Source organism: Coffea arabica, chromosome 3c (assembly GCF_036785885.1).
Source record: "Coffea arabica cultivar ET-39 chromosome 3c, Coffea Arabica ET-39 HiFi, whole genome shotgun sequence".
Taxonomy (NCBI): Eukaryota; Viridiplantae; Streptophyta; class Magnoliopsida; order Gentianales; family Rubiaceae; genus Coffea; species Coffea arabica.
In genome coordinates, this window is record NC_092314.1 from 31,476,057 (window position 1) to 31,483,591 (window position 7,535).

Genomic DNA, 7,535 nt, shown 5'->3' on the forward strand with positions numbered 1-7,535 from the left:
ATCCAGAGTCTCCAATACCCAAAGATTTCCCAGAAACAGACTACTGAGGTTTGTTATCTAATCGACCAGGCCCTTGTCGGCTCGACTCGAGTAACTAGCCATAGATTTTGAGCTCAAAAGTCGCAGAAGGGTCGTTGGATACAAACCTCCAAACGACATCGAAACAGATACAGATAATAGATTCAAACGTATACAGGAACCAGAATAGATAGACGAAAGAGACGCGTGTGATAAAGTACACCCTCGTTTCATACTGAGTATACAGAAGTCACAGATAATCAGGTTGCAAATTGCAAGTACAGATAAATCAGATAAGCACCAATTTAAGGGAGTGGTACACTCATCAGTTCAAGCAAAAATACTTCAAAAGTTTTCACCCAAAGTATGGCTTTAATCACCGAGAAGCCCTAGAATAACCAACATAAAACAATTATAGTTCCCACATTCGCCAAAATACATTTCTTCCTCGTTCAAGTTCCGCGCTCGCTCGATTTCCTCAATGGATACAAGAAACGTTTACCAGAGCCATAATAACGTATCATCTCAACAAATACACTTAATATACATGATTAAGCACTTAAATACATATATACATCGAAGCTTCAACAAAATAACTTGAAATACAAGCCATAGTATTCATTCTTCATACATACACAAAATACGACTAGGGTTTTGTTACAAAGGAGTTTAACAAAATCATATACATCTACAAGTTCAACTTTCCTTTCCAAAAATCATGATTTCCACAGTAGTATTCCTATAAGGAAAACAAAGTAACGGGAACGAGGTGAGCTTACGCTCAATAAGGTACCAGAAGTACATGTAGTCAAATATACCCGCCAGATAAGGTAGTAAACAAAGACTTCAAATAGAAAGGATACAGGTGGCTCTCAAGAGTCAAATTCCTTTTTTTACATTACCAGAGTTTGATCAAACAGTAGTTGACACTCCGTCAACTTTCAAATAAATGAACCAGTCCAATAGAGCACCACATTACACCAAATTCCGTCCACCAAACATACCCCTTTTCGGGCCCGCAAAACATTCAAAAACAGAAGTGGTAATACTCGAGTATACTGGAAATCCAGAGTCTCCAATACCCAAAGATTTCCCAGAAACAGGCTACCGGAGTTCGTTATCTAATCGTCTAGGCCTTTGTCGGTTCGACTCGAGTAACTAGCCACAGGTTTTGAGCTCCAAAATTGCAGAAGGGACGTTGGATACAAACCTCCAATCGACATCGAAACAGATACAGATAACAGATTCAAACGTAAACAGGAACCACAACAGATAGACGAAAGAGATGAGTGTGATCAAGTATACCCTCGTTTCATATAGAGTATATAGAAGTCACAGATAATCAGGTTGTAAATTGCAAGTACAGATAAACCAGATAGGCACCAATTTAAGGGAGTGGTACACTCATCAGTTAAAGCAAAAAGACTTCAAAAGTTTTCACCCAAAGTATGGCTTTAATCACTGCCAGGACAGTCAACAGTACGCTCGCTTAATTGATACTAGTTGAGACGAGGGTGTACTTTACCACTGTCGTACTTATCTGGCTTAATTGACTGTTTACTGTATCACTTGAATTGTCTTGATTATACTTGAATGGGTGTCGTTTGGACGTGCATCCAACGACTTATACTGTTGATTCTGAGCTCAACCCTATTGGTGGTCAATTGAATCGAGCTAGCAAGGGTTTGGTCGAGAAAATTGACAAGCCATGGGGACTGTTTATGTGGAATCCTTGAGTATGAGACTCTTGATTCTGGTATACTCGAGTATTACCAATTATTGAACTGTTTGGAGTTCGGGCCCGGTAAAGTTATGTGAGGTGGAAGGAATCGGTGAAAGTGGAGTCTACAGTATTGGTTACTCCTTAAGCATTGACGGAGGGTCAACGGGGCGAGATCAAGTACGGCAAGCAGGGATAAGAGCTCTTGAGAGCCGACCGTATCCTTTTAAATATCTTTATTGAAACCTGATGTGAATTGACTCACTTATTGGATGTGTTTGGATTGAATAGCTTTGTGCTTATGTGAACTTTGTTACTTGGGTGATGGTACCACATTGGGCGAAAGTTCACTCCATTAAATTTTGTTTTCCTTACAGGGAACCACTTTTGGGGACTATGATGTTTTGAAGCACGAGTTGAGCTAATTTTAATATATTTTTGTAAAGCTCCTTGATAGTTGGAAAAACCCTAATGTATTTTGATCTAATTATCTTCCTTTTGTTTTGTAAATTATAAACGAATGTGTATAACACTGTTTACCCTGTTCATGTATCCTTTTGGTTTGGAAATGTTTTCCCGAGTTATATGACATGGCACCTACTATTCATTGGCGGTTTTAATTTTCGTTTTGCTATTTTGCAATTTTGAATAATTTGAGTGCGCTATTATCTTCCGGAACGTTTTAGATCATATTTAACTGTCTCGTTAGTCCTGGCGAGAGTTGGACAGGCAGTCCGCTAACCCCTTTGGTACGCCTTAGGGGAAAGTGGGGCTGTCACAACCTGTGACAGCCCTATCTCTCCTAAGACGAACCAAAGGTTTCGGCGGACCGCCTGCTCAGCTCTCATTGGGACTACGGATCCGGAACATACATAAACCCTGCAAAATGCACAAAAAGACTTCGAGAAAACAAACTCTCAGAAACCAAATTAACTAAACTAAGCGACGCAATAGAATTTTGATACGATGCTTGAATGAAAATCGAAAACAAAATGAAAGTGCCGCTACCACATAACAATCCGGCCGGATTACTGGCCGGATTCGAGGCAGTGGCGTAACCAAACTTTTTCAATCTTCCTTGCCAATCCGGCCAACTATTCGGCCAAAAATTGGTCGGATATACGGCCGGATTCAGTGAGTAGTTTCCCAGCAAAATACTTTTCTTCCTCGTTCAAGTTCCGCGCTCGCTCGATTTCCCCAATGGATACAAGAAACGTTCACTAGAGACATAATAACATATCATCTCAACAAATACACTTAATATACATGGTTAAGCACTTAAATACATATATACGTCGGAGCTTCAACAAAATAACCTGAAATTCAAGCCATAGTATTCATTCTTCATACATATACAAAGTATGACTAGGATTTTGTTACAAAGGAGGTTAACAAAATCCTATACATCTACTAGCTCTACTTTCCTTTCCAAAAATCATGATTTCCATAGTAGTATTCCTGTAAGGAAAACAAAGTAATGGGAACGGGGTGAGCTTACGCTCAATAAGGTACCATAAGTACACGTAGTCAAATATACCCGCCAGATAAGGTAGTAAACAAAGACTTCAAATAAAAAAGATACAGATGGTTCTCAAGAGCCAAATTCCCCTTTTTGCTTTACCAGAGCTTGATCAAACAAAAGTTGACACTCCGTCAACTTTCAAAGAAAGGAACTAGTCTAGTAGAGCATCACTTTACACCAAATTCCGTCCACCAAACATACCCCTTTTCGGGCCCACAAAACATTCAGAAACAGAAGCGGTAATACTCAAGTATACCGAAAATCATGAGTCTCCAATACCCAAAGATTTTCTAGAAACAAACTACCGGGGTTCGTTATCTAATCAACCAGCCCCTTGCCGGCTCGACTCGAGTAACTAGCAACAGGTTTTGAGCTCAAAAGTCACAGAAGGGTCTGTTGGATGCAAACCTTCAAACGACATCGAAGCAGATACAGATAACAGATTCAAACACATACAGGAACTAGAACAGACAGACGAAAGAGAAGAGTGTGATAAAGTACACTCTTGTTTCATACAGAGCATACAAAAGTCACAGATAATCAGGTTGCAAATTTTAAGTTCAGATAAATCAGATAAGCACCAATTAAAGGGAGTGGTACACTCACCAGTTCAAGCAAAAAGACTTCAAAAGTTTTAACCCAAAGTATGGCTTTAGTCACTGAGAAACTCTAGAATAACCAAGGTAAAACAATTATAGTTCCCACATTCATGAATCTAGTAAACGGAATGCATAAATGAGGCTCGACTACAAGTCGTATGCCTCTCTGAGTTAACTACTAGTACAAGGAGATAAAAGGCGGCTTTGGAGTAAAAAGGTAACAGTTGTCCTAAGAACATAAATGACCCCAAACCCTTCACTTCTACCAAAAACCTTACCTACAATGATTTACTAACTCCAAACTTAAGGTGGAAAATAAGAGTATGGACAATTTTAGGAAAATAGGATTTTCCAGTTTTGCACACCACCATTTGAAAAATCATATCTCAAGATTCTTAAATTCAAAATTGATAAAATTTATACCGTCAGAAAATAGACTCAAAGAGGTACAATTTCTCAGAAGACACATTTATAAGATTCAGAACACAAGTCAGTCAAATTCGAGCCTCAAATTGCTGTTTTATCTAGTAAAAGACAGAACAGGTATGCAATTTCAGTCAATGTTGAAAAATCACCATAAATCGTACAGACAGAACCAGGGTCTGAAATTTTCACGGTTTATAGCTCTTTGAATCTAGTTTAAAACGCAATAAATGGAACTTAATTATGATATTTCTACAATAAGATATAGCAAATTTCCCAAAAACTGCTCAAGGGTTACTGCGAAAAATTTCAGCAGCACTTCCCTTGTTTTTCTTTACTTTTCCAACCTAACATCAACACCCAATCTCATCGCATTTCAGTCATAATTTCCCATATAAATCACAAGCTATTGAACACACCTAAATAGGATCACAATACCCTTCAAATACAGCCAATTGGTAGCTCAAATTAGAAACCCTAAAACTGGAATTTTTTGCACCCAAGATGGAAATTTCTTTAGGCAAGTCCATCTAGCACATAATATCTCAATAATTCATATAGCAAAGCTATCAAAACATGAACAACCCTCAAGCATCACATGTGACTAGAATTTTCACCATAAAACTGAAATTTACCATAAAACTATTTCAAACCATGAAATATTCTCATAAAGCTACATATTTTGCAACCTTGAACCACAAATAAGCTAGTATTAGAAGTAAAAAGAGATTACTTGGCAAGATACCTTAGAACCACAAGAAAGATAGTAGCTTAGTGCCTTTCTCTTGAAAATCACTCCACCAATACCTTTAATATCGCTTCGAGAGCAACTTCTATGGAGTAGTTTGAAATTTTAACGGTTGAAACTCAAGATTGAGCAAGAAAATGAAATTGAGGTTGAAAGTTTTCTCTTGTTTTTCTCCTCTAAGAGGTTCAGCCAAAGCATGAAGAAAATGAGATGAATTTGGTCAATTTTTTTGATTTAGTAATGTTAAGAAACCTTTGGTCAAAGTCGAACTACCAATCGGGTCGCGACACTTGGTGCCTTGAATGTTTAATCTTATCTTCTTTTCTCTCAATGGTACACCATATAACTACCCTCTAATTATCCTCTAGCACCTTATAACATAATATTCCTTTATGTAAACTTCACCTAATCATCAAAAATTTATCGCACTTAACGAACTAGCGGGTCTCACGTCCATAATACACTTTGCACTTAACATGAACTATCTTATACTAGGAAAATGATTTAAAAACTATACTCCCTTATAAAAATCTCTGGAAAATAAATATAATAAAGTAATGTAAAGAAAATACACCCGAAGAAATAAAATAAAATAATATAAAATAAAAAAATTTTATGAGTCCTCACACTCTCTCCCCCTTAAAGAAATTTCATTCTCAAAATTTTCTTATCAACGGGATCTATTAACATCTAAGTTAAACGGCGGATCGTACTTTCTAAATTCTCAGACGAGTCAGGGACCTGATGTTGCTCTATGGAATACACCTGAGCAGGCACCTTCATTCCAGTTCCTTCTCCCTTTGACTGTCCAGTTTTGGTCTTAATTGGTTGCGAGGTTCCTCTCCCTTCGCGTAGTAGAACTGGGCAGTGAGTAATCCGATGATCGGCGCTCCCACAACGCCGGCATTTTCTCTCTTTCTTTTAACAATTCTCCTCTGTGTGAGTTGGCCCTCCACAATATCCACAGGGACCACGAGAAGAGGCCGAACCTCCCTGTGAGACTGCTTTTGACACCCCCGGTAATCATACTCCTCTAGTTCCCTTTCCAAATTTAGGAGATATACTCTTATTCTCTTGACCTAAGGTACTTTCAGGAAGAGCCTTTTTATTTGCTTGGAAGTTTCTAACTTGTAACCTCACATTATTAACTCGTAGAGCTTTCTCCACAGCATCACTAAATGTATTGATCTGGGCTACAGCTAGATCTTATTGAATCTCTACATTTAGCCCCTGAACAAACCATTTTATTCGCCTTTGCCAAGCTATAATTAATTCAGGAGCGAACTTAGACAACCTAGTGGCTCTCATATTAAGCCACAGTTTGAGCTCCCTGGCGAAACCTAATGAACTCGTTTTCTTTCTTTTCCTGAACTAGGGGCAGAAAATACTTAGTGTTAAACTCCCTCATAAAGTTTATCCAAATTCTTGGGGTTTGTTCTCTCTCCCACTTCATTCTAATCACATTCCACCAAGAACGAGCTGCTCTCTCCAATTGGAAGACAGCAAATGTCACATGTCTCGTCTCAATATAATGCAACGCTGTAAAAATATCGACCATCTTAGCCACATCTGGGTCTGATCCTCCAATGAATTTTGGTGGGGTGAATTTTTGAAATCTTTCGAGAGCTCTATCCTCGCCCTCTACCTGGCTACCAAGATTTTTAGGTTGAGGAATAGCGTTTTGGCCCTGTTGTTCCACTACATGAGCCAATAAATCCGTAATATGCTGGATAGCAGCAACTACTTGAGCATTAGGTTCGACCCTAGGTTCAGGATTGGGTTCAGGTATGGGTTCCTGATTTTCCCCTTCCTTCGAGAGTTGCCTACATCCGCGCCCACGACCTCGTCCACTATGGATACCCTCCATGTGATTTAATCAATCTAGGGTCGAAGCGTGAATATAAGATTAAAGAGAGATAATGGCATAAACAAGTTACAAAGGTATATACAAGTCAAAACCAAACAGTCAACACAACTTTAACATATTTATGACACAGTAACAGTCAGATACAAGCGAAAATAACCACAGGGAAGTAGCAGGGTCATATCCAAAATACAATATACAAACTAGGCCCAAAAGTACAAAACATCTAACTAAGAGCCTTCCATTCGCTCCGTCCATAGCCTAGAAGAAGACATAGTCTACAAGAAGACTGCCTGCCTAATTCTCGTCGGGACTACGGATCCGAAACATACATAAACCCTACAAAACGCACAAAAAGACTTCGAGAAAACGAACTCTCAGAAACCAAATTAACTAAACTTAGCGATGCAATAGAACTTTGATACGATGCTACAATGAAAATCGAAAACAAAATGAAAGTGCCACTGCCAAGTCACAATTCGGCCGGATTACAGGCCGGATTCGAGGCGGTGGCGAAACCAAAATTTTTCAATCTCTCCTACCAATTCGGCCAAATATTCGGCCAAAAACTGGCCGAATATACGGCTGGATTCGGTGAATAGTTTCCCACAAAAATACTTTTCTTCCTCGTTCAAGTTCCA